This window comes from Moschus berezovskii, chromosome 8 (genome assembly GCF_049115385.1).
Source record: "Moschus berezovskii isolate FMDL1 chromosome 8, NW_MosBer_1.0, whole genome shotgun sequence".
NCBI lineage: Eukaryota > Metazoa > Chordata > Mammalia > Artiodactyla > Moschidae > Moschus > Moschus berezovskii.
In genome coordinates, this window is record NC_142467.1 from 101,707,515 (window position 1) to 101,735,201 (window position 27,687).

At 48.6% G+C, this 27,687-nt stretch overlaps 1 long non-coding RNA gene across 4 annotated transcripts in view; it reads right to left on the reverse strand.

The window, feature by feature from the left end:
• Positions 1-18,177: 18,177 nt before the first annotated feature.
• Positions 18,178-27,687, reverse strand: part of LOC129559243 (uncharacterized) — a 45,625-nt gene continuing 36,115 nt past the window's right edge. For 3 of the 4 annotated variants that reach the window (XR_016037969.1, XR_008686498.2, XR_016037970.1), the window contains 2 exons: positions 23,423-23,501; positions 18,178-18,516 (listed from right to left, as the gene is read on the reverse strand). This is a non-coding gene — a long non-coding RNA (uncharacterized LOC129559243). Of the gene's footprint in view, positions 18,517-22,778; positions 22,984-23,422; positions 23,502-27,687 lie in introns of all 4 variants that reach the window. The other variant, XR_008686497.2, reaches the window with a different exon arrangement.

Sequence of the window (27,687 nt, forward strand, 5' to 3'; positions counted from 1 at the left end):
AGAGAGCAGCTCCCACTCTCCACAACTAGAGAAAGCATATGTGGAGCAGTGAACACCTAGCACAGTCACAAATAAATACGTATTTTTTTAAAAACGAAAGAACCACCACGAGTAGTCATGAGTACATTATAAGTGTAAAATAAATATAATGAAAGCTAGACTGTTGTCAAACTCTTCCTAGGAACTGACAGTGTCTCTGGAAGCCTTGAGCTATCATTCCCTTCTATGGGCCTCAATTTTCTCATCCATAAAGTAGGGGTAATGGGTAGATGCAGACCAGAGAGACAATTTATAAAGTTCTGCTATATTATGGTTCCCCAGAGAAACAGAACCAACAGGATGTGTGTGTGTGTGTGTGCAGAGAGAGAGGCTGATTTTAAGAAACTGGCTCATGCAATTGTGGAGGCTGTCAAGTCCAAACTCCCTAGGGTAGGCCAGTAGGCTGGAGATGCAGGGAGAGTTGCAGCTCAAGTCCAAAGGCAGAATGCTGGCAGAATTCCTTCTTGTTCAGGGAATATCAGTCTTTGGTCTGTTAAGGCCTTCAACTGATTGGACAAGGCCCATCCACATTATGGTGGGAAATTTGATTTCCACAAAGTCCACTGATTTAAATGTTAATCGGTGTATTAAAAAGCAGAAGCATTACTTTGCCCACAAAGGTCCATATAGTCAAAGGTATGGTTTTTCCAGTAGTCATGTATGGATGTGAGAGTTGGACCATGAAGAAGGCTGAACACTGAAGAATCGATGCTCTCAAACTGCAGTGTTGGAGAGGACTCTCAAGAGTCCCTTGGACTGCAAGGAGATCAAATCAGTCAATTCTAAAGGAAATCAACCCTGAATATTCATTGGAACCAGAGATTAAATTGCCAACATCTGCTGGATCATCGAAAAAGCAAGAGAGTTCCAGAAAAACCTCTATTTCTGCTTTATTGACTATGCCAAAGCCTTTGACTGTGGATCACAATAAACTGTGGAAAATTTTGAAAGAGATGGGAATACCAGACCACCTGACTTGCCTCTTGAGAAATCTGTATGCAGGTCAGGAAGCAACAGTTAGAACTGGACATGGAACAACAGACTTGTTCCAAATAGGAAAATGAGTATGTCAAGGCTGTATATTGTCACCCTGCTTATTTAACTTATATGCAGAGTACATCATGAGAAATGCTGGGCTTGATGAAGCACAAACTGGAATCAAGATTGCTAGGAGGAATATCAATAAACTCAGATATGCAGATGACACCACCCTTGTGGCAGAAAGTGAAGAAGCACTAACGAACCTCTTGATGAAAGTGAAAGAGGAGACTGGAAAAGTTGGCTTAAAGCTCAACATTCATAAAACTAAGATCATGGTGTCCGGTCCCATCACTTCATGGCAGATAGATGGGGAAACAGTGGAAACAGTGGCTGACTTTATTTTTGGGGGCTCCAAAATTACTGAGGATGCTGATTGCAGCCATGAAATTTAAAGATGCTTGCTCCTTGGAAGGAAAGTTATAACCAACCTGTGCTGTGCTTAGTCTGTGCTTAGTCGCTCAGTCGTGTCCGACTCTTTGCGACCCCATGGACTATAGACAACCAGGTTCCTCTGTCCATGGGATTCTCCAGGCAAGAATACTAGAGTGGGTTGCCAACCTAGACAGCATATTAAAAAGCAGAGAAATTACTTTGCCAACAAAGCTCTGTCTAGTCAAGGCTATGGTTTTTCCGGTAGTCATGTATGGATGTGAGAGTTGGACTATAAAGAAAGCTGAGCGCTGAAGAATTGATGCTTTTGAACTGTGGTGTTGGAGAAGACTCTTGAGAGTCCCTTGGACTGCAAGGAGATCCAACCAGTCCATCCTAAAGGAGATCAGTCCTGGGTGTTCATTGAAAGGATTGATGTTGAAGCTGAAACTCCAATACTTTGGCCACCTGATGCGAAGAGCTCACTCATTTGAAAAGACCCTGATGCTGGGAAAGATTGAAGGCAGGAGGAGAAGGGGACGACAGAGGATGAGACGGTTGGATGGCATCACCGACTCAATGGACATGACTTTGAGTGAACTCTGGGAGTTGGTGATGGACAGGGAGGCCTGGTGTGCTGCAGTCCACGGGGTCGCAAAGAGTCAGACATGACTGAACGACTGAACTGAACTGATTCATTGGAAGGACTGATGCTGAAGCTCCAATACTTTGGCCACCTGATACAAAGAGCTAACTCAGTTGAAAAGACCCTGATGCTGGGAACGATTGAAGGCAGGAGGAGAAGAGGATGACAGAGGATGAAACGGTTGGATGGCATCACCGACTGAGTGGACATGAGTTTGACCAAGCTCCAGGAGATGATGAAGGACAGGGAAGCCTGGTGTGCTGCAGTCCATGGGGTCACAAAGACTCAGACGCGACTGAGCAACTGAACAACAACTCATTCTAAATAAACACCCTCACAGAAACATCCCAAAAAATGTTTGATGAAATATCTGGGCATCATGGCCCAGCCAAGCTGACACATAAAATTAACCATCAGCTACTAACTTTGTTTTCTGTTACGGTGTGTTTCTCTACCTGAGGGTTTTTATGGGTCTTGAAGGCAGGAAGTGCTTGGAGCTGTCATTCACATATATGACTATTACCAACAAGAGACAGAATTTTGGAGGATAAATACCGCAGTTCCTTCTCGTATGGGTGGGATGACCTTGCAGTATGTGCTCTCTGCTGCTTCCCAGAGGTCCCCGGTGGAACTGCATCCGCTCAACAACATACCCTGTACTGACTGCCTTCCCCTCCCCTCTCTCCTAATGGCGCGTTTCTTGGAATCACCTTGCAGATTAAACTTCTTGCATCTAAGTGGCTGCCTCAGGGTCTGCTTTAGGGGAACTTAGCCTAAGAGGCAATGGCAAGCCACTTCAGTACTATTGCCTAGAAAATCCCATGGATGGAGGAGCCTGGTAGGCTGCAGTCCGTGGGGTTGCTAAGGGTCAGACAAGACTGAGCGACTTCACTTTCACCTTTACTTTCACACATTGGAGAAGGAAATGGCAACCCACTCCAGTGTTCTTGCCTGGAGAATCCCAGGGACGGGGGAGCCTGGTGGGCTTCCGTCTATGGGGTCACACAGATTCGGACACGACTGAAGTGACTTAGCAGCAGCAGTAGCAGCAGCCTAAAATCTACGGGATTCCCACTTTAACTTCTTTCTTACTCTTGTAGCAACAAAGCATAAGTGAGAGAATGAACAGAATTTTTCTCAGAAAGGCAATGCACGCTCATGATAAAATGAAAAGGTACTCGATTCCGATTGAATTAAGGGGGCATGCTGAGTCTCCCTCTATGCTGCTCCCTTCACCTTGATATAGCCCTGCTAAGTCCCGCCCGTTGTATCCACTCAGACGTCTTGTATTCACATGCCAGCATCTGTATGAAAATGTTCTCTTTTCCTTTCACAAATGGGGATCGTTGCAGATGCACTGTTCCTCACTTGCTTTTTCTCCAGTTAATTACATACCTTGGACACCCTCCCCAAATTAGCACATCCATACCCGCCTCATTCTTCTTAACGGCTGCAGAGCATTGGAAGGTGTGCTTTAAAAGAAGAAGAAGAAGAAAAAAGACTTTTCTGGAATGTTCCACCTTAAAGTCCCAGACCTGAACTAAGGAGATGGGAGACTACACTCCAGTTCCTCTTGTTTCCAGTTCCTGGAAACCTGCATGGTCTTTGGCCAGTCAGACCAGAGCGGGGACACACAGGCTGTGTCTGGGTCAGAGTGAGAGGATTTCAGGCTCTTGCTCCAGCCGCTGACAGTCTGTAGAGGAAAAAAAGCCAAACCAAATCCCAGAGCCAAGTGCCGGCTCTGTGGACATGATCATTACCATGGGCAGTTGGTTTCTTTCCCCGGCCTTGCACACCCCTGACTCAGAACAACCTAGGGAGGTGCTGGGAGGTCGATCCATTTCCGTTTTGAGTAGTCAGGTGATTTAGAGGGGGCTTCGCTCATACCTCAGTTGGTAAAGAATCTGCCTGCAATGCAGGAGACCCCAGTTTGATTCCTGGGTCGGGAAGATTCCTGGTCTGGGAGAAGGGATAGGCTACCCACTCCAGTATGCTTGATCTTCCCTTGTGGCTCAGCTGGTAAAGAATCCGCCTGCAATGCAGGAGACCTGGGTTCGATCCCTGGGTTGGGAAGATCCCCTGGAGAAGGGAAAGGCTACCCACTCCAGTATTCTGGCCTAGAGAATTCCATGGACTATACAATCCATGGGGTAGCAAAGAGTCCAACACGACTGATTTAGAGGGCTGGTCCTGATTGGTACAGATCCATCCAGCATTCTCTCGCCTTGGCTGATGATTGGTCAGGCACAGCAGCGGGGAGCTGTGGGCTCTACTCAGCACTGTTCTAGCACAAGGCTGAGCAAAGTATCGTTAAACCGCCTGTCTTTGCAAATAAAGTTTTATTGGCACTCATGTGTGCAAAACATGTTTCAAACATGAACATACGTTCTTTTTAAAATTGTCTATGGTTGCTTTTGCCCTACCTGTTGCCACTACATAGCAGAGTCGAACAGTAGCAACAGAGACTGTCCAACCTTAGAAGAGCTGAAAATCTTTACTGTCTGGACCTTTATAGAGTCTGCTCACCACTGGGCAAGTTTATGCTGACAGCATTCTTTTAAAAAGACACTTCTCTGGCCTCATCGGATCCTCATTGCAGCACGAAGAATCCCCCTCACATCTTGTGCATCTTTTGGTTGCGGTGCGCAGACCCTAGTTGTGGCGCTTGGGTTAACTTGCTGGGAGGCATGTGGAATGATAGTTTCCTGACCAGGGATCAAACCTGTGTTCCCTGCATTGCAAGGCAGAGTCTTAACCGCTGGACCGCCAGGGAAGTCTTCGAGACAGGACTTTTGATGACCTGTAACTCTCCACCTGGGAGCATTCTTCTGACTCACAGGTGGGATAGGTCGGAAATGGCCCTGCAAACAGCCTTTTGTTTATAATGGATGGGAGCAGAAGGATACATTCCCCAGCTCCCTCTCCACTTGGGCGGAGCACTCCTGAGCTGTGTGTCCTGCCTGTTCTCGGCAGCACTGAGCCATCACTGCCCTCAGCGGTATATCCACATTCACGCTTTGCATTCACTGCCCTCCCTCTTTGATCTCACTTCCCTTCCCTCCGTTAGTGTTTCCTGGAGATACTTCCCAGATAAACTGCTAGCACTCAAATTCATACCTCCAAGTGTACTTCTGGAGGACTCCAAACCCAGACAGAATGTGACAGATTTCAGGCTAGAGAGAACCAGGAAAGGGTCCCTTGAAAAAAGACGTATGTAAGAGATGATCTCTTCTTCCACTGGAATCTGTTATTTCTGCATGTGTTGCTGGAGTTTGGGACGCTGTCTTGGCACCATGAGGAGAGCTAACCTTAGGACAAAGTTGAGATGAAGAGAAGGCAGAAAGAACCTGAGTTGATGATGTCATCAGGTGACTGAATAACCAACCCGGGAGCTGCCCTGACTCTGAATTTGTTGTTCAACTAGATAGTGACTATTATTGTTTATGTTGGCTTGAGCAGTGGGTTTTCATCTTCCTTTCTGAGAGAGGGTGAGGTCTGGAGTGGGAGGGGCATGATCACTCTATTGGGGTAAACATTGGGCCATCACCCTTCTGGTTAGGCGAGGTTCGAGGAGAAATCTTTGTGGTAGCCAAAAGTGCAGTTTGCACATGACAGAACCCTTAATCGTCATAATTTTAAAAGGAGAAGGCATTGGTTCATACAGCTGAAAAGCACAACAGTAGTGTAACTTCAGGCATGGCTGGATGCAGGTGCTTAGATGATGTCACCAGGAGTCCAGTTCTGTCCATCTCTCAACTCAGATTTCCCACGTTAGCCTCTCTCTCAGACAAGCTTTCAACAAGTGGTGGCAGGATAGGCCCACTTGTCCTGACTAGAGACTGTAACTTGCAAACCTTAGCAGACAGAAAACATTTCCTTCCCAACAGTTGCAGCAAAAAGTGTAAGGGCTGACTCTCATCCACCCTTCTTGGGTCACAGGCCCATCCTTGAAGCAATCAAGAGGGAGAGGATGTTATGACTGACCCATCTTGGACCACACATTTGCTAATAGAAGTGAAGGGAATCCAACGCTGCCATGGTGTTCCACGTTGACCAAAAGTAATTTTAGAGGTGGTTCATCAAAGGAAAACTGTAGAAAAGGAAAGAGATCCCAGGGAGGCAAAAGCATCAGACTTCTATGAGCCTAGATTCAGTGTAGGTTGGTAATTGAAACTGAAAGTGCAATCAGCCCAGAGCATTGTGACCTTGAACAAATGAAGTTTGGACATAACCTCTCTGTCTGACTCTTGTGTCTTCCATAATGATATTTACACAGAACATGGTCTAGGAAGATTTGTGCATTATTGTTCAGGACATCAGAGTCAGAGACAGGGAGTTAGATACTGTGGGGCTAGGATTGTAGGACCCAGGGGACTAGCCTGGAGGGGAGGACTGATGTCACATTAGTCTGGCACAAGCCGAGATGCTGTAACAAAGAGGCCCCAAAATTCAGTGACTGCAACAAGATAAAAGTTTCTTTCAAAAAAAATTATTGGACCATAGTTGATTTACACTATTGTGTTATTTTCTATTGTACAGCAAAGTGAATCAGTTGTACATATATCTATTTTTTTTTAGAGCTTTTCCCACACAGGTCATTACAGAGTGTTGAGGAGAGTTCCCTGTGCTGTACAGTAGGTCCTTATTAGTTATCTGTTAGCTATGGCAGTACGTATATGTCAATCCCAGTCTCCCAACTTATCCTTCCCATCACTCCCTGCTTTCCCCCCGGCAACCATAAGTTTGCTTGTTACATCTGTGACTCAATTTCTGTTTTGTAAATATAGAAATGATCTCTGAGAGTACAGCGTTTGAGAGTTTATTTCTTACTCATGTAAGTATTAGGCGTTGTGGGACAGCTTTGCCACTCACATCACTTGTGGATTCCCTCTGGGGATCCCAGAGGAACCAGGAAAAAGGAAATGGAGGTCAAAGCTTCCTTTGAAGGCCATACCTGGAAGTGGTACAAATCACTTATGCTCACACTCCATAAGCTAGAACTTAGTCACATGAGCAAACCTAGCTTTAAGGGATACTTGGAAATATAGTCTCTAGCAAGGAAGCCATGTGCCCAGTTAAAACTCAGAACACTCTAATACCAAAAGGAAAGAGGAGAATGAATGCTGGGGGCAACTATTAATAGTATTCACATTGCTGGGTGAATCTCTTCCATCTGGGACTGGGATCTGCCATCTGGGACCATTGGCCCCATGTAGAGGGACGGGATCATCCCCAATCCATAACCCCATATGCTCCACACATGCAAGTTATATAATTACTTTATTATAATTTATTTCAAAATTTACTTATATTTTTATTTTTAAATGACTTATTATTATGTATTTGCTTATTTGTCACTTTATTTATTCATGTAATGACCATCACTGAACAGGATAACATGGATAAAATGCCTGGCACTTCGTAGGTTCTCATGAAATATGGCAACCACAAAATGATGGTTTCACCAAACCTGTTTCCTCTTCCTATACATATAGGGAGACTATATTTCCCAACTTCCTTTGTGGCTAAGCAGGTCATATGGCTGAGTTCTGGCCAATAAGATACAGAGGAAGTGACTGCTCTGTGTCTGGGATAGGACCCTCTCATCATGAGCTAGCCAATCAGATGTGAAGGATGCAGGAGAGGACACTGAGCCTCTGGGGTTGGGAAGAAGATACTGTCTCTGTACCTCTATATCCTTATCTATGAAATAGGATAATAGATTCTACTTCATAAGGCTATTTCAAAGATCCAGTGAAATGCATTATTATTTGAAAATTGAAATTAATTCATTCATCTCACTAATAATTGAAAAGTGAAATGAATTCACCTAAACTAAAGGGATTCATATTTGAAACTGATTAGATTAACAGAGAGTTAAGGGCTATATATGTGTTCAACATATTTTAAAATGTATAATTTGATAGACAAGCACTTACATACCTGCAACCCCGGTTAAGAAATAGAACATGACTGATAACTAGACATTGATGGAATAAATACCTAAATTACACAAATTTGTCGCTACTAAATTGTGATAAATGCCTCAGAGAAAAAGGACAGGGAGCTAGGAGAATAACCCCAGGGGCTAATTTAGTTTGGAAGGGAAGTTGGGAATATCTTCAATACTGTGCATTTGAGCTGAGTGAGGGGGAGGTAGAAGTTAGCTGGTGAAGAATGGAGGGTGTAAGGGCTTCCCTGGTGACTCAGTGGTAAAGAATCCGCCTGCCAATGCAGGAGACATGGATTCGATCCCTGGTCCAGGAAGATCCCTCGTGCTGTGGAGCAACAAGTAAGCTCATGAGCCACAACTCCTGAGCCTGTGCTCTAGAACCCGGGAGCTGCAACTAGTGCTGCGAGAGTAGCCCTCACTCGCTGAAACTAGAGAAAAAGCCGGCGAAGCAACGAAGATCCAGCACAACCAAAAGTAAATAAATAAATAAAGTTATTTTAAAAAACAGAATGGAGGGTGTAGGCTTCAAGGGAGTGACACTAAGTGGAAGGCCTGGAGGTGGGCTAACACGTGGCCCCAGCAAGGAAAATGGCCTGAGAGCCGTGGAGAAGGGAGAGTGGCGAAGAGCTGAGATGGAAAAGGCCAACAGGGGCCAAAAGGCATGTTGGTTTGGACTTTATTCTAAAAGCCACAGGGAGTCAGTCATAAAGGCCTCTGGTTCGATTTACACTTTAAGAGGCCTCTTCCACTAGTGTCACAGAGATGGCCACCACAGAGCTCACACATTGCTGGGGGCAAGAGACAAATAAATCTCCTCAGCGAAATAAAATACTCAATAGAAGTTCCAGAAGAGTTCTTGCTTTGGGTAATTTCTTTTTTTAAAAAATATATAATTTATTTATTTGTTCGTTTGTTTTATTTTTGGTTGTGCTGGGTCTTCGTTGATGCCCGGGCTTTCTCCAGCTGTGGCGAGTGGTGGTCTCTTTCCAGTTGCAATGTGCAGGCTTCCCACTGTGGCTGCCCCCTTGCTGCAGAACCCGGGCTCTAGGGCGTGCAGGCTTCAGCAGGCATGGCACGAGGGCTCCAGAGCACAGGCTCAGTAGCTGTGGCACACAGGCTTAGCTGGGCATGTGGGATCCTCCTGGACCAGGGATCAAACCAGTGACCCCTGGATTGGCAGGCGGACTCTTCATCACTGAGCCACCAGTGATGCCCTGGGTAATTTCTGAGTAGAGTTTTGCAGGATGAATAGGGGTTTACTGTGAGAGTAGGAAGGCAGACCAGGCAGAGGGAACAGCACATATAAAGACGTGGAGTTTTTACAGGGTATGTCAGGTTTCAATGGCAAGCCACTCCAGTACTCTTGCCTAAAAAGTCCCATGGATGGAGGAGCCTGGTAGGCTGCAGTCCATGGGGTCGCTATGGGTCGGACACGACTGAGCGACTTCACTTTCCCTTTTCACTTTCACACATTGGAGAAGGAAATGGCAACCCACTCCAGTGTTCTTGCCTGGAGAATCCCAGGGATGGGGGAGCCTGGTGGGCTTCCGTCTATGGGGTCACACAGAGTCGGACACGACTGAAGTGACTTAGCAGCAGCAGCAGCATGTCAGGTTTCCAAACTGTAAAATAGGTTTAGTGTAGAGGATATGAACTGGTCAAAACCAGCCCATGAATGTTCTTTGTTTTAAGAAACACATTGATTGCCAAGATCTAAACATTTAATGATTTTGTATAAAAATCTAGATTCCTGGTTTTTCTACGAAAATCAGAAAATATGGTAACTCTAGGCCTTCATTCCCACAAGGCATGATGAAAATGAGTTTTCCAATTTCCCATGTCCCCACCACTCCTACTTGCCTCCCAACATTGTGGTGAAGATCCCATTACCATTCACAGCACTGGCTGCTTTCCCTAGAGCAAGGCTAGCTATACTCCTGTCTCCATTTAAAAAGGGAGGGCTTCCCTAGTGGTTCAGTGGTTGAGAGTCTGCCTGCCAATGCAGGGGACATGGGTTCGATCCCTTGTCTGGGAAGATTCCACATGCCATGGGACAACTGAGTCCATGAGCCATGACTAATGAAGCCTGTACGCCTAGAGCCTGTGCTCTGCAACCAGAGAAGCCACGGCAATGCGAAGCCTGCACACAGCAATTAGAGAATGTAACAAAGACCCCACACAGCCTAAATAAACATACAAATTTAAAAGGGGAAATTTTTTAAAATCCAGAAGAACTAGATGTTTCTCAGGAAATGGCAACCCACTCCAGTATTCTTGCCTGGAGAATTCCACGGACAGAGGAGCCTGGAGGGCTACAGTCTCTAGGGTCACGAAGAATCAGACACTACAGAGCAACTTGCGCATGTGCTTCTCCCCCTCAACTGGCTTTCTCCTTTGTCTTTCCTGCCCAGTGGCTTCTGCAGATGTTTGAGTTTGTCATCCCTGATGCAGCATTGGGACAGAAAGCTGGGTCACAGTGGCTTTATGTGCCAGCTCAGAAGTGTGGATTTTGTCCTTTAGGCTATGGGGAACAACTGAGAAATTTTTATTCAATTATTCAACTAATAGTTTGTAGCAGAAGCTATTGATGCCCAATTCACATCCCTCTGGCCTCACCATTTCAACAGGCTCCTGCTGCGGTCCAGCTGCCGCTGTCGGCAGCAGTTTTTGGCTGGAGGGCTCTCTCCAAAGCTTTTGAAGACTTCTCTGCCCTGAGCACGGCAGGCTGAAAGCGCCAGGCGGGGATCTCCCTACCTCAGGAGCGCCTCTCCACAGGATGGGAGTTGGCGGTCAGATGGACCACCCTGCTCCGCTCTGGGCAGGGCCCTTCGCTGCCTCCCGGAGGGCTCTGTCACAGCGATAACTGGCTTGAGGACACACCCATCACCAGCTCTTTCCTCCCCTTCTCCCCTACGGATGTTTCCTGGGGTTACCGCCCAGATAAACTACTTGCCTCTGAACCATTATCTCAGACTCTGCTCTGAGAAATCCGGATTAAAACCTGGTTATTAAGCAGGTGTTCTGTGCTGGAGAACAAAGAGGACGGTTTCTGCTCTTGGGGACCTTACATTGCAGCTGCAGACGAGAGAGCCCACGAATAAGGAAATGAGTGCTAGCTAGCTATCATCTAGCTATCTTTATGTATCTGTATGTATTGATAAAATTTTATATATAGGTAAAATTTTAGGTGGCTATATGAAAAGAGAATTAAAATACAATAGCATGTGGTGGGCTTTTTATTTTTTATTTTTTGGCAGTACCCTGTGGCTCGTGGGATTTTAGTTCCCCGAACTTGATCAAACCTAGGTCATCAGCTATGAGAGCACAGGGTCCTAATCACTGAACTACCAACAGATTTCTGGGTGTGGGGTTTTGCTTTCTTAAAAAGTATTCATTTATGTATTTGTCTGTATCTGGTCTTAGCTGCAGCACTCAGGACCTAGTTGTGTCCTACCATCTTAGTAGTTGTGGAGCACGGGCTTCGTTGCTCCGAGGCATGAGGGATCTTAGTTCCCCAACCAGGGACTGAACCCACATCCCCTGCATTGAAAGACATTCTTTCAAACACTGGATCACCAGGAAAGTCCTGGTGGGTTTTTGGGGGTTTTTGTATTTTTTTTTTAATGTATTTGCTTTTAATTGAGGGATAATTACAATATTGTGTTGGTTTCTGTCATACATCCACATGAATCAACCGTAGACATACATTGTGTCCCCTCCTTCTTGAGTCTCCCTCCCACCTCCTTCCTCCCGCCCCTCGAGGTTGTCACAGAGTTGCAGTTTGAGCTCCGTGAGTCACGCAGCAAATTCCTGCTGGCTATCTATTTTGCATATGTTAGTGTATATGCTTCCACGCTACTCTCTTCATTCATCCCACTCTTTCCTTCCTACCCTACCCCCTTGTCCATAAGTCTGTTCTCTACGTCTGTGTCTAAAATATGTCCCCCTGCATCCATTTCACCCATGAGTGAAGGTAGTCAGAAGGTACAAACTTCTAGTTATAAGATAAATAAGGCCCGAGGATAGAGTGTCCAGCATGGTGACCACAGTCAACAATCACATACCGTATATTTGCAAGTGGCTGAGAGTAGATTCTAAAAGTTTCCTCTCACACATAAACACAAAATTGTAACTCGTGTGGTAATGGATGTTAACTAAGTTATTGTGGTGGTCATTTTGTAGAATACACATATATCAAACCATTAAGTTGTATGTATCAGGCATTTCAGTCACTCAGTCATGTCCAACTCTTTTCAACCCAATGGACTGCAGCACACCAGGCTTCCCTGTCCATCACCAACTCCCAGAGCTTGCTTAAACTCATGTCCATTGAGTCAGTGATGCCACCCAACCATCTCATCCTCTGTGGTCCCCTTCTCCCCTGTCTTCAGTCTTTCCCAGCATCAGGGTCTTTTCCAATGAGTTGGTTCTTCGAATCAGGTGGCCAAAGTACTGGAGTTTCAGCTTCAATATCAATCAGTTCTTCCAATAAATATTCAGGACTGGTTTCCTTTAGGATTGACTGGCTTTATCTCCTTGCAGTCCAAGGGACTCTCAAGAGTCTTCTCCAACACCACAGTTCAAAAGCATCAATTCTTCAGCCCTCAGCTTTCTTTATGGTCCAACTCTCACATCCATACATGACTACTGGAAAAAAGTTGTATGTATACCTGAAGCTATTATAATGTTACATGTAATTATATATTAATTCAAAAATTTTAAAACAAATAAGTAAATAAAATATACCCACAAATTCTCTGATACTCTTCCTTTCAAAAACTGGAACCCCTGGGAAGTCCCTGTTGGGCCAGTGGTTAGGACTTGGCATTTTCACTGCCATGGGCCTGGGTTCAACCGCTGGGAGGAGAACTAAGATCCCTCAAGCCACAGGGAGAAGCCAAAATGACAAAACACAAACAGGACTTCCCTGGTGGTCCAGTGGTTAAGAATCTGCATGCCAGTGCAGGGGACATGGGTTCAATCCCTGGTCCAGGAAGATCCCACATGCCAATGGCCAACTAAGCCTGTGTGCCACAGCTACAGAAGCCTGTGAGCTTAGAGCCTGTGCTCTGAGACAAGAGAAGCCACTGCAGTGAGAGCCCACTCACCTCAGTGAAGAATAGCCACAGCAACCACGGAGAGCCTGAGCACAGCAGTGAAGACTCAGAGCAGTCAGAAATTAACTAGTTAATTAAACAAACAAACAAATGAAGCCTCATCCAAGCCCTCCAATCCCGTCTTGAGTATTGGCTGGACTGAGTGACCGTCTTCTAATGAACAGAGTGACACAAGTGACACATGTGACAGTTTCAGCCTCTCTCTTGGATCACTAGGGAAAGCCACTGGCCACGCTGTGATGACACTCAAGCAGCCCTTGGGAGATGCCCACATGGTGAGGAACGGAGGCCTCCTACCAACAGCCATGTGGGTGCGCTATCTTGGAAAAGGACCCTCCAACTTCACTCCAGCCTTCGGATGACTCGTCCCTACCACATCCTGACAGCAACCTCATAAGAAACCCTGAGCTAAGTCACTCTCACATCCCTGGCCCTCAGAGACGGTGAGATAATAACTGTTTTAAGCCGCTATGTTTGGGGGTAATTCATTCCAGTAGTGATAGTCAATGATGTGTGAATTTGATGGAGAGACACATACATACAGTCCAGCCCAAAGCACCTACCTAGAAGCAGATCCTGAATGGAGACTCAGACGCCTGTGATTGTGTGGGGGCAGGACTCTCAGGAGAGAGAGAGAGGGTGAGAGGAGAAGGAAGGATGTGGTCCCGCTCCATGGGGTAGAGGGAGCAGCCTGGTGTGAACTGCACCATATAGTTGGTTCAACTTGAGGCAAGGCACTGGCCCTTAGCACCCCTCAATCAGACAGCCATTGGTGGTGGTGTGGGTTGCACCGCACCTCTAGAGAAGGGGGCTTTCACAAGCACAAGACAGTCCCCAGAAAAGGGGCAGGTGACAGCCATTCGCAGCCAGCACCAAAGCAGGAAGGAGAGGGGTGTGCTGACCCAGAAAAGGGAATATAGTTTGGGTGGGGACACCAGCAATGTCTCCGGAAGTGGCTGTCAGCCATTTATAGCCAGCGGAGGGAGTAAGCAGCTTAGCCTCATCATTTATCTCATTTTTGTTTATCAAATACTTATCTCTCATCTTTTAGCATGCCAGGCACCCATCTAAGATATGTACACATTTAAATCTTCACAGCGACTTACAAAACGAGCACTGTTTTCACCACCACTCAAGACGACAGTCTCAGGGACCCTCCCCTCACCACCTGGGGCCCACTGAGCCCCCCACCCCCACCCCTGCCAGTCACCCCATCCATCTTGCGGCCCAGAGCCCCCAGCTCTCACCGCCCACCTCCGCCTGGCAAATCCTCCTTCCCGCTCTTAATTGATTCTTAATCTGCAGCCTTGGGGCAGCACTGCTGAGAAGGCAGGTGGAAATCATTTCCTTCAGCGCCAGCCGGCGCTCAGGGCATCTGAGGGGGAGCTCCCACCCTCCATTTCTCGCAGTCCTGGGCCCACAGCCCCTGCCTAGCCGGGTCCCACTTATTCTCTGTTCACCCACTTACTCTCCTGACCCAGGGGCTTTGGGAAAGGATGTGGCAAGAAGAATCCTTTCCCCCCAGCTTTTCCCCCTCCCTCCATCCCCACACCAACAAGGACCAGAGTTTTCTGGGGGAACTGTTTGGGCACCATCCGAGACCTTCCTGTCCCCCCAGCCCAGAGGGGCTCACAGGGGTCAATTCTGCCCCTCTGGGGACAACTTGGCTGTGTCTGGAGCCTATTTGCTTTCTCAGTTCAAGGAGGAGGGTGTTGCTACCCACAGCTAGTGGCGGAGGCCAAGATGCTGCTAAACACGTTCCAGGGCAAAGGATCCCAGCAAAGAACAATCTGGTCCCAAATGTCAGCAGTTCCCAGCGTGAGACTCTCCTCCCAGACTCGGGGTGCAGCCTTCCCACTGGGGCGCAGCCGGGTGGAGGGCCGACACTACACCAGCGGCATTCCGAAAGCCCCCCTGATGCTGCTAATGTGCAGCTAAGAGCCACATGGGGAGGGTTGGCTCTCAGGCCTCTTTCCGTCTTTCCTCCACAGGGCCCTCAGGTCTGTTAACAAAGGACCAGGAAGAATCTGTGTGGGGAAACAGCCCCACACAGACCCTGGCCTGGTTCCACCCCCCTGGTCCCCAGACCTCCCTGGGTGCAGGTCCCTGGCCTGCTGACCCTCCTGAGGGGCCTGGAGGTGGCGGGCGGGGCAGACAAGCCCTAACTGTGAAGTGTGGGTGCTGAAAGTATAAGACGGGAATAGAGGCTGAGGAAGGAGGAACTCAGCCCAAGGAGAAAGGGATGAATGTGATGAGAGAGGGGTGGAAACGGAGGGAGCCCTGTGGGTCCGTCCAGGGAGGCCCAGGCTCAGTGTCCCTGTGCGTCCAGGGCAAGCGGGCCACCTTGACCCCCAAACACACACCCTCTACCACCACCCAGTCACGTGCTCACGCCCCCACACCCCCGCCTTCAAGTTCCCACACAGCCCCACACACTTACACAGTACACACCCTCCCACACTTCGAATTCTCATACGTCACACACGATCAGTGCTACACTCACACACGTTCACACACACTCACATAGGTTCACCTCCCCACACCCTCGCGAGCTCACAGCCACTCTCACAGTTACTCACATTCACGCAGACACACCCTCACATAAATTCTCACACACACAATCACACTCTCAGATTCTCACGCACTGCCACACGGCCACACACACCTTCACACAGACTCACACACATTCCCATACGCACTCTCACACCTCAAATTCTCAGTCACACATTCTTATGTACTCACACACACATACTCTGACACAATCCCACTCACACAGTCCGCTTATGTCAACGTCACACACACACACACACACACACACACACGCACAATTGTACGGTTCATGTCTGTCTCTGGACATCAGCCCAATGCAAGCAGGGATGTTTACTTATTTATTTTTGGCTGCACTGGTTCTTTGTTGCTCAGATAGTCTTCCTCTAGTTGTGGCAAGCAGGGGCCACTCTTTGCTGCGGTGTGCAGGCTTCTCTGCAGTGATTTCTCTTGCTGCGGGGCACAGGCTCTAGGCATGTGGGCTTCAGCAGTTGTGGTGTACCGGCTTAGTTGCCCCGTAGCATGCGGGATCTTCCCAGACCAGGAATCGAACCTGTTGTCCCCTGTAGGGGCAGGTGTATTCCTATCCACTGCGCTACCAGCAAAGCCCCAGGCAGGGATTTATCTTGTTCAGTCTCATTCCCAGAACTGGGTCAGATACACAGTAAGGGCTCAGCCAAATATGCAAAAGCTCACACACCCTCAAATTCTCACACCTCATGTTCATGCAATCACACGCAGTCACAACAGTCACGCAGTCACAACAGTCACACACTCACACATCCTCGCAGGCTCATGTGTATACACACACACACACACACACACGGAGGCTCTACAAACACTCATATTTTCCCCTGCCTGAGCCCCCCTCCCCTCCCCAAAAGCCACCCTAAGACTCTGTAAATGTCACCGGCTGTGATGCTCTGGCCCAGGCAGGCTGGGAGGAGGCCAGGGTGGGAGGTGAACAGTGAGCTGTTTAGTGCCCTCAGCTCCCCACCAGACCCCTCTGCTTAAGGACTGGGCAGATTTAGAGAGAGAAAGCCGCCTTTCTGTAACCAGAACTGGCCAATCCCGTACCTCACGGGCCTCAGGCTACAGCTGGAAGAAGGACCAGCCCCGTGGGCTGGAGGGGGCGGGCCATGATGAGGACGACTGAGTTCCTTTGTCATTGTTCTTCCCGGATTCACTTTGCATATTTGATTGAGCGTCTCCTCTGTCTGACCCTGCGCTGTGCTCTGGGGGCACCCGGGTGAACAAGATAAAAATCCCTGCCCGACTGGGGCCGACGTCCTGGAGAGGTAGACACTAAACAAACACGTGTGTGTGTGTGAGGTCGTGATAAGGATCGTTAGAGAAAAATAAAGCTGGAATGGACCGTGGTGGAGGGAAGGCCAGATCTGCAGGCTGAGAGTTGAGTGAGGAGGGCCAGGAAGAGCTGCCGGCAGGGGAAGCAGCACAAGCAAAGGCCAAAAGGAGGGGCTCCAAGGCCAGCAGGGAAACCCGCCTGTCTGGAGCAGAGGAGTGACAGGCAGAGACGGGGACGAGGAGGCCAACAGAAGGCAGAAGCCACCTGCTTCAGGATGGGTCTGGGACCCACTGCTGGGGGTCAGCGTTTAATTCCAAATGATCTGGGTCCATGGAGGGTTTTAGGGTTCCAGCTGGGTTTTTATGGCCTGCGGCTGCTGTAACAAATAACCACAAACCGTGTGGTTTACAACAACGGAAATGTATCCTCTCACAGTTCTGAAAGGCGGAAGTCCACGTTCAAGGTGTGGGCAGGGTCATGCTCCCTCTGAAGGTTCTAGGGGAGGGTCCTTCCTGGCCTCTTCAGTGGCTGCAGATGCCTTTGGTTTGTGGCCGCACTGCTCAAGTCTCTGGGTCCTCACACGGCCTCCTCTCTGTGTCTCTCTATGTCCAAATATTTCTCGTTTCTATAAATACACCTGTCATTGGAATTAGGGCCCATTGATCAAGAATGGATCATCTCTAGATCCTTAACTGATTTTATCTGCAAAAACCCTGTTTCTGGGACTTCCCTGGCAGTCCAGTGGTTAATAATCTGCCTTCCAGGGACTTCCCTGGTGGTCCAGTGGCTAAGACTCCACACTCCCAATGCAGAGGGCCCAGGTTCAATCCCTGGACAGGGAACTAGATACCACATGCAGCACAATTAAGAGTTCACAGGCCACAACTAAAGATCCTGCATGCCGAAACTAACACCTGGCACAGCCAAATAAATGAATAAAAGCATTTCAAAAAACAAAACAAAAAAAGAATCTGCCCTTCACTGAAGGGAATGTGGGTTCAATCCCTGCTCAGGGAACTGAGATCCCCTATGCGGTGGAGCAACTAAGCCTGAGCACAGCAACTATGGAGCCTCCTGCTGAAACGAAGACCAAACGCAGCCAAAAAAAAAAGACCCTGTTTCCAAATAAAATCACATTCTTTTCCTTTTTTATTTTAAAAATGTATTTATTTATTTTGGGCTGTTCTGGGTCTTCGTTGCTCTATGGGCTTTTCGCTAGTTGTGGTGAGCAGGGACCACTCCCTAGTTGTGTGCAGGCTTCTCATTGCGGCGGCTTCTTGTTGCAGAGCACAGGCTCTAGGTGCATGGGTTTCTGTAGCTTCAGCTTCTGGGCTCTAGAGCACAGATTCAGTAGCTGTGGGGTACCTGCTTCATTGTTCTGCGACATGTGGGATCTTCCCGGATCAGGGATCGAACCTGAGTCTCCGGCATTGGCAGGTGGATTCTTCACCACTGAGCCAACAAGGAAGCCCCCACATAAGGTCGCATTCTGAGGTTCCTGTTGGATGGGAATTTGGGCAGGAGAGAAACCAGATTCAATCCGATACCCTGGAGTTTAAACAGTGGGGTCCCTTGGCCTCTCAGGTTAGATGCACCCCTGGGTGATCTGCATCTCTGACAGTCTCCTTTCCTTTTGCACCCAATCTGGCCTCTCCTGTCCCCTGAGGCCCCAACTCAAACCACATCCAGCCTGGTGGGATCCAGCACCTTGATCTTTCTTCCTTTCGGCCCTGATGCCTTCCGAGTGGGCTACACTCCATCCCTTGGCCCCCTGGGCATTTCCACCCCATTCTCCACTCCCAGAGACTTTGCTGGAAAACAGCTAATTATGTCCCTCTCCTGAAGCCAGTCTGCTGGGGCTAGGGTGGCACTGGGTGACTGTGCCCTGCGTCTGTGGCTGGCGGCCCGCAAGCCAACACACAGAGATTTCTATATGTTTTTAATTCCACAGCAATACTTTGATTAGAGAGCTGATGTGTTGTGTATGACCTCAGGGACCTCATTATTTTTCTAACTCAAATAAATACGGCGTTTGGAAGGGTGGGAGGGGCGGAGTGGGGGGAGGAGGAAAGGAAAGGCGCAGGAAACCTCATCTATAAAAAGAACTCAGGCCTTAATGAGCTTTTAAAGCTTGCCAGCGCCCCCTCCCCCCTCACTGATCTATAAACAGAAGATCTGGCTTCTGGCTTCAGCTGCGAGATTTTGGGGGTTCAGGGTGGGCACAGCCAGAGAGGGGGGCTCAGCTGGGCATCTAAGATTTTGGAGGATTCCCAGCTGCTGGGAAAATGGGAGCAGTCAGGTCCAAGCTCAGCAGGAGTTGACACCATTTGGGTGCCCAGATTGATAACAGTGGATCTGAGAAAAACCTAGAATTCCCTAATTCAGGAATTCCCTGGTAGTCTAGTGATTAAGACTCCATGCTCTCACTGGCAAGGGCTGGAGTTCAATCCCTGGTCAGGGAACTAAGATTCTGCAAGTCAAAGGGTACAAGAAAAAAAAAACCTAAACGTAGAATTCTCCGATCTCCTAGGCCGTCTTGAGCTGGGCCCGCACTGTCATGAGGAGGAACAATGGAGAGGTGGCATTGCCTTATCCGTATGCGTCTGGGAATTCTTCTGCAAAGCCTCCCCCAAGAGAGGCTGGGATGAGCAGATCGGTAACAGGCTGGCAAAGGCGAGGAAAACAGGATCATAGAGTGCGTACTTGATGCTCTCCCTAAACTACTCTCATTCACAAATCATCCTTCAGTCTGCCCAGTGGCTGTTGGAAAAAGGGGGCTACCACCAGTTTAAGGAGCCCCTTCAGTGGCTACGATGTTGTGATGGAGTAAGGCAATGACCATGGAGCTCGCAAAAGGGCAGGGTGACCTTCTCATCACTGCCATGTTCGTCCATTCAAATAGGAGCAGAGAGGCTTCCCAGAGCAGGCTACAAAGCCAATTTCGGGTGAAGATGAGTTCTTTGGGCAGAAATGGACTTGGGCCTGACAAATTTCTGTGTGATGAAAATTCCAGGGAGCAGGACAGACTCAGGGCATCTGGGTAAGGGCTTTAAGAAGGACCCAGGATGGGGAGAGGGTGGAAGGGCTAAAAGGAAAGATTCAGGGCATGCAAAGTCATGTGTGGTACCCAAGCGGCTGATGGAGGAGGGGTGGGTGCTGGAAGATGCGAGACTGGGAGGTGGGGGAGCTACATAAAGGGCAGAGATAGTGCTTAGTCACTCAATCCTGTCCGACTCTGTGCTACCCCATAGACTGTAGCCCTCAGGCTCCTCTGTCCATGAGGATTCTCCAGGCAAGAATACTGGAGTGGGTTGCCATGCCCTCCTCCAGGGGATCTTCCCAACCCAGGAATTAAGCCAGGGTCTCCTGCGTTGCAGGCGGATTCTTTACCATCTGAGCCACCAGGGAAACCCAAGAATACTGGAGTGGGTAGCCTATCCCTTCTCCAGGGGATCTTCCCAACCCAGGAATCAAACCAGGGTCTCCTGCGTTGCAGGTGGATTCTTTAACAGCTGAGCTACAAGGGAAGCCCAAAGGGGCAGAGAAGGGTGCCCAATCTAAAACAGCAGCCCCTGGGACCTCCCTGGTGGTCCAACGGTTAAGACTCCAGGCTCCTAACACAGAAGGCACAGGTTCCAACCCTGGTCAGGGGATAAGATCCTGCATGCTGCATGGGCAGGAGAAAAAACAACATAGCAGCTCCTGTCCCTCACTTTCTCTCTACCCATCGTAGTTGGGTTCATGTCCTTTCTTTTGTCACTCTCTGACATGATACTTAGTGTGCCATCTGCTCCCTCCACCAGGCTGGCCTGCCTTGCCCCACCTGAGAGTACAGGGTTTCACCTGTCTTGAAGGGTGGGTGGGAAGGTATTAGCTGGGGCAGTTGTCCTCAGGATGTAAGCAATGGTGCACTAGTAACCAGTTGGGAGTTACAATATTTGCCAGTTTCCATGGTGGAGATTTTCCCACCTTGGTCAGTTTCAAGCTGTGAAAGTGCTGTCTCTGAGGAGAAGAGGGAGGTGCTATTCACTTCACTTCAGTCACTCAGTCATGTCTGACTCTTTGTGAACCCATGGACTGCATCATGCCAGGCTTCCCTGTCCATCACCAACTCCCGGAGCTTGCTCAAACTTATGTCCGTCGAGTTGGTGATGCCAGCCAACCATCTCATCCTCTGTCGTCCCCTTCTCCTTCCACCTTCAATCTTTCCCAGCATCAGGATCTTTTCCACCTCTTCACATCAGGTGGCCAAAGTATTGGAGCTTCAGCTTCAGCATCAGTCCTTCCAACGAATATTCAGGACTGATTTCTTTTCAGATTGAGTGGTTTGATCGCCTTGCAGTCCAGGGGCCTCTCAAGAGTCTTCTCTAACACCACAGTTCAAAAGCATCAATTCTTTGGCGCTCAGCTTTCTTTATAGTCCAACTCTCACATTCATACATGACCACTGGAAAAACCATAGCTTTGACTAGACGGAGAGAAAGTGAGGGACAGGAACTGCTATGTTGTTTTTTTCCTGCCCATGCAGCATGCAGGATCTCATCCCCGGACCGGGGTTGGAACCTGTGCCTTCTGTGTTTATACCCCCCCAAATTCACATGCTGAGGGATTTCCCTGGCAGTCCAGTGGTTAAGACTTCACCTTTCAATGTAGGGGGTGTGGGTTCAATCCCTGGTTGGGGAATTAAGGTCCTAACAGGATGTGGTCAAAAATTGAAAAAAAAAAACAATATTTCATATATTGAAATCTTAATCCCCAAGTTGATCATATTCAGAGGTAAGACCTTTGGGAGAGGATGGGGCCATGAGGGCAGAGTCCCCATGAATGGGATTAGTGCCCTTATAAAAGGACACAGAGAGCTACCCCTTCCACCATGTAAGGACACAGGAAGAAAATGCCATTTATGAAAAATAAAGAGTGCTCTCACCAGACATGAATCTGCCTGGGTCTTGATCTCCGACTTTCAGCCTCCAGAACTGTAGGAAATCAGTGTTTACTGTTTATAAGCCACCCAGTCCATGGCATTTTGTTTTAGCAGCCCCAATGGACTGAGAAGGAGTATGAGGGGGTCTCTAGATGGGCATAAGCTCCAGTGTGCTTGTAAACCAGCTGGGGGGAAGGCACATGCCTTATAGTGTTTGCCTGTGGCCAAACCTGGCAGATTTCAAGCTGTGAATATGATATCCCTGAGCCACGAGCTAGGAAGAGATAGACACAAATGTCTCTTGTGAGTCAGTTTGATCCAACTGGGCTGCACCGCTGGGCATCATCTCCTGCCCTGGAATTAGCCCTTTTGCAATTCTGGCTCAAGAAAAAGAGAGGAAAAGGAGGAAGGTGAAGCAGGTTTCCTGCCTTCCTTCCATTCCAGGGCCATTGCACTCACTGTTCCCTGGTCTGGCATAATTTTTCTCCAAAGAGTAACTGAGTCCTCCCTCCATAGCTTCCCCACAGTCAAAGCTGTGTTTTTTTCCAGTGGTCATGTACAGATGTGAGAGTTGCACTGTAATGAAAGTTGAATGCTTTCAAATTGTGGTGCTAGAGAAGACTCTTGAGAGTCCCTTGGACTGCAAGGAGGTTAAACCAGTCAATGCTAAGGGAAATCAACCCTGAATATTCATTGGAAGGACTGATGCTGAAGCTCCAATACTTTGGCCACCTGATGCAAAGAACTGACTCATTGGAAAAGCCCCTGATGCTGGGAAAGATTGAAGGCAAAAGGAGAAGGAGGCGACAGAGGATGAGATAGTTACATAGCATTACCAAGAAGGAAATGTCAAGCCATTCTAGTATTCTTGCTGGGAAAATCCCATGGATGGAGGAGCCTGGCGGGCTACAGTCAATAGGGTCTCAAAGAGTCAGACACGACTGAGTGACTTCACTTCACTTCACTTCACCAACTCAATGGACATGAATTTGAGCGACTCCGGGAGATAGTGGAGAACAGAGGAGCCTGGCGTGCTGCAGTCTGTGGGGTCACAAAGAGTTAGACATGACTTAATGACTGAACAACTTCACTCTGAGCAAACCCCATCCCATCCTCCTGCCAGCCCTGCCCCCTAAGCACTCCAGTACCTTCTGAGCCCCTGTGGTGGCTAACCATGCAGACGTCATTACTGCCATATCCGTATTGATGAGTGGGATCACAAGACACTGGGAGGTAAAGCATTGAGCTGGAGGCACAGGACCAGAGAGTAATAGACTGGCTGCTGAATCTGTTCACGCAACCATTGGGTTTTATTACTGCCCAGCTTAATCTCCTCCGCAGTACATTGTGGGCCTGTTTTCCTGCTTTGTCTGCTAGAGGCCAATGTGAGCACCAGCTCTGCTCTCTGAGCATGGCCAAGTCACTTCCTTTTTCTGAGCCTGTTTTCCCTTCTGCAAAATGGGTATATAATAGAACTTACCCCTTACGTGGTGTCATGCGCCTTCATGAAGGGAATACTTGAGTGGTTTCCCTGGTAGTCCAGTGGTTAAGAATCCTCCCTGAAATGCAACGGGGGATGTAGCTTCAATCCCTGCTCCAGGAAGATCCCACATGCCACAGAGCAACTAAGCCCATCCACCACAACCACTAAGCCAGCACTCTAGAACCCTCGAGCTTCATCCACTGAAGACTGCATAGCTAGAGCCTGTGGACTACAACCAGAGAAGTCACTGCAGTGAGAAGACTGCGCACCACAATGAAGAATAGCCCCCACTTGCTGCAACTAGAGGAAGCCTTCGTGAAGCAGCAAAGACCTGTGCGTGCATGAGTGCTTAGTCCCTCAACTGTGTCCAAATCTTTGCAACCCATAGCCCGCCAGGCTCCTCTCTCCATGGGATTCTCCAGGCAAGAATACTGGAGTTGGTTGCCATTCCCTTCTCCAAGGGATCTTCCCAACCCAGGGATTAAACCCAGGTCTCCCGCATTGCAAGCAGACGCTTTACTGTCTGAGCCACCAGGGAAGCTGCAGCATAGTAAAGAACCCGCTTCCCAATGCAGGAGATGTAAAAGACATGGGTTTGATGCCTGGGTCAGGAAGCAGGGCATGACAATCCACTTCAATATTCCTGCCTTGAGAATTGCATGTACAAAGTAGACTGGCAGGCTACAGTCCACAGGGTCACACAGAGTTGGACACGACTAAAGCAACTTAGCACACACACACACACACACGCACGTACACCCTAAGTGTGACAACCAAAAATGTCCCCAGATATTGTCATATGTCTCTGGTGTCGGGCGTGGGCAGAATCCCCTCTGGTTGAGAAACTCTGTTCTAGGTCAGCGATTCTTCACCTTGTCTGCATATTAGATTCACCTAAGTGTCCGAAAGCTTCCCAAAGCCATCCCCGCCCAATCGCCTTAGATTCTGTGAGGGTGGGGTCAGGGGTCAACACTGTGTATTCCATTTGTTTGGGTTTTTTGTTGATGTTGCTTTAATTTTTTTTTTTTGGCTGCATCAGGTCTCAGCTGTGGCACGAGGACTATTTTGTGGACTCACTGGGGCTTCTCTCTGGTTTTGGCATGTGGGTTCCGTAGCTGCCAGTTGTGAGGGCGTAGTTGCCCCTCAGCCTGTGGGGTCTTAGTTCCACAAGTAGGGCTCAAACTTGTGGCCCCTGCATTGGAGGGCAGATACTTAACAAATGGACCACCAGGGGAGTCCCACGAGCATTGTTAAAGCTCCACAGGTGAACCCAGTGGGCGTCTAAGGTTGAGGCCAGCAGCAGGAGACAGGTGATGCACCCAAAATGGGCCATGGAGGAAGCCTCAGTGAAGGTGTGGGCCACATCCAGGGAAGCCAACAGGAGGTGGTGATGCACCCAGGGCTGCCAGGAGCCGGGAGCTGTTATCACCCTGTCCTAGGCTCCGGCTACCATAACACAGTGGAGAAGGCAATGGCACCCCGCTCCAGTACTCTTGCCTGGAAAATCCCATGGACAGAGGAGCCTGGTAGGCTACAGTCCATGGGGTCACAAAGAGTCAGACACGACTGAGCGACTTCACTTTCACCCTAGCACACAGCAGATAGTTTAAGTGATAGACATTTATTTTCTCAGATCTGGAGGCTGAAAGTCCAAGAGCATGGTGCCAGCATGGTTGGTTTCTTTCTCTTTCTTTCTTTTGGTTTTTCAATATTTTTAAACTTATTTATTTGGCTGTGTCATGCTTTCAAACTGTGGTGCTAGAGAAGACTCTTAAGAGTCCCTTGGACTGCAAAGAGACCAAACCAGTCAATCCTAAAGGAAATCAACTCTGAATATTCATTGGAAGAACTGATGCTGAAGCTGAAGCTCCAATACTTTGGCCACCTGATGCGAAGAGCTGACTCACTGGAAGAGACCCTGATGCTGGGAAAGATTGAAGGCAAGAGGAGAAGGGGATGAGATGGTAGGATGGCATCACCAACTCAGTGGACGTGAGTTTGAGCAAGCTCTGGGAGATAGTGAAGGGCAGGGGAGCCTGGCGGGCTACAGTCCATGGGGTCACAGAGAGTTGGACACGACTGAGTGACCGAACACAACAAAGGTCTTAGTTGTGGCCCATGAATCTTCATCTGCAACACGCACAATCTTCAGCTGAGGCATGGGGACCACGCTCCCTGACCAGAGACTGAACCCAGGCCCTGCGTTGGGCATGCAGAATCTTAGCCGCTGGACCACCAGCGAAGTCCCAGGGCTAGTTTCTGATGAGGTCTCTCTTCTTGGCTTGCAGACAGCTGCATTCTCACGGTGTCCTCATGTGGCCTTTCCTCTGTGTGTGCGTTGAGAGAGAAAGGTCTCTGCAACCTCTTCTTCTTCTTATGAGGACACCAGGCATATCAGATCATCAGGCTTTACCCTTATGACCTCCAGTAATCTTGCCCGGAAGATTCCATGGACAGAGGAGGAGGAGGAGCCTGGTGGGTTATACAGTCCTTGGTGTCCCAAAGAGTCGAACATGACTGAGTGACTAAACAACAGCTATGACCTTATTTAACCTTTTTTTTCCCCCACACTGCACAGCTTGTGGGATCTGTTTCCTGATCAGGGATTGAACCCAGGGCCTTGGCAGTGAAAGCACCAAATCCTAACCACTAGACCACCAGGGAACTCCCTCATTTAAAATTATGTTGTTGTTGTTTAGTCACCAAGTCGTGTCCAACTCTTTGCAATCCCGTGAACTGTAGCCTGCCAGGCTCCTCTGTCCATGGGATTTCCCAGGTGGAGTGGATAACTATTTCCTTTACCAGGGCTTCTTCCTGAACCAGGGATGAAACCCGCGTGTCCAGCATTTACAGGCAGATTCTTTACCACTGAGCCACTGGGGAAGCCCTCATTTAACCCCAATTTACCTCCTTAAAGGCTCTGTCTCCTCATACAGTCACAGTGAGGGGATAGGGCTCCAACATATGATTTTGGGGGGACATAATCCAGTCCCTAAGAAGACAAATGGAGGAGCATTCAGCATGGAGCCAGACTGTGAGCTCCCAGGGATTTAGGTGCTGGGCTTGCAACCACTCTGTGAATCTGAGCTGTTGATAAAGAGCAGGAAGGCTGAGTGGGGCTTGCTGGGACCTGCAGTGGCTGATGCATCCACAGATGGGGCATGAGGGGAGGCTGTCAAAGCCCCCTCCAAAGTGTGATCCATGCAGGACAGTGTCCCCAGAGCTGACGACCCCGCAGATACACACACATGGGTTCTCAGACCCCTCTGCCCATCAAGGCTGGTTGGAGGCAGCTGCAGAGCAGACAAAACATGGAGCCCAAGCCAAGGTCTCTCCAAGTTCACATTCAGTAGACGTAGATGGATGCTTTCTGGTTCTATATTTGGGCAGGAAGGGAATTTCCCACCCCTAAAACATTCCAGAGAAGCTGGGAAGACATAAAAGGCAAGCAGAGCTGATGGGAGGCAGGAAAGATACACACACTGCTCAGCTCAACAGAGGGAGGAGGGGAGACCCAGCACCCCAACCCATGACACCTGACTATAAAACCTGAACCTGGTAACCAAGCCCCCCCCCCCAGGGGGACAGAATAAGTGTATCTGTGTGTGTGTGCATGCTCAGTCCTGGCCAACACTTCGCCACCCCACGGACTCTAGCCTGCCAGACTCCTCTGTCCATGGAATTTTTCAGGCAAGAATACTGATGTGGTTGTCATTTCCTTCTCCAGCGGATCTTCCTGACCCAGGGATTGAACCCACGTCTCCTGCATCTCCTGCATTGGCAGGCAGGTTGTTTACCCCTGCACCACCTGGGAAGCCTGTGTGTATGTGTGTTAAGATACACATAACATAGCATGTACCAGGATTTTTGGCCGTGTTGCAAAGCATGTGGGATCTTAGTTCCCCAGCCAGGGAATCCTCCCACACCCCCTACATTTGAAGCATGGAGTCTACTGAACCACCAGGGAAGTCCTACACTTACCATTTTTAATCTTAACTGTTTTTAAGCATACAGTTCAGTGGTATGAAGTACGTTCACACTCTGGTACAACCATCGCCACCATCCATCCCCATAAGTCTTTTTATCTTATAAATCTGAAATTGTATACCCATTTAATAATAACTCCCCATTCCCTCTTTCCCAGACCTTGGCAACAAGCATTCCACCTTCTGTCTTTCTGATGGTGACTAATCGAAGATCCTCACCTAAGTGGAATCATACAGTATTTGTGTGGCTGGATTATCCCTGAGCATAATGTCCTC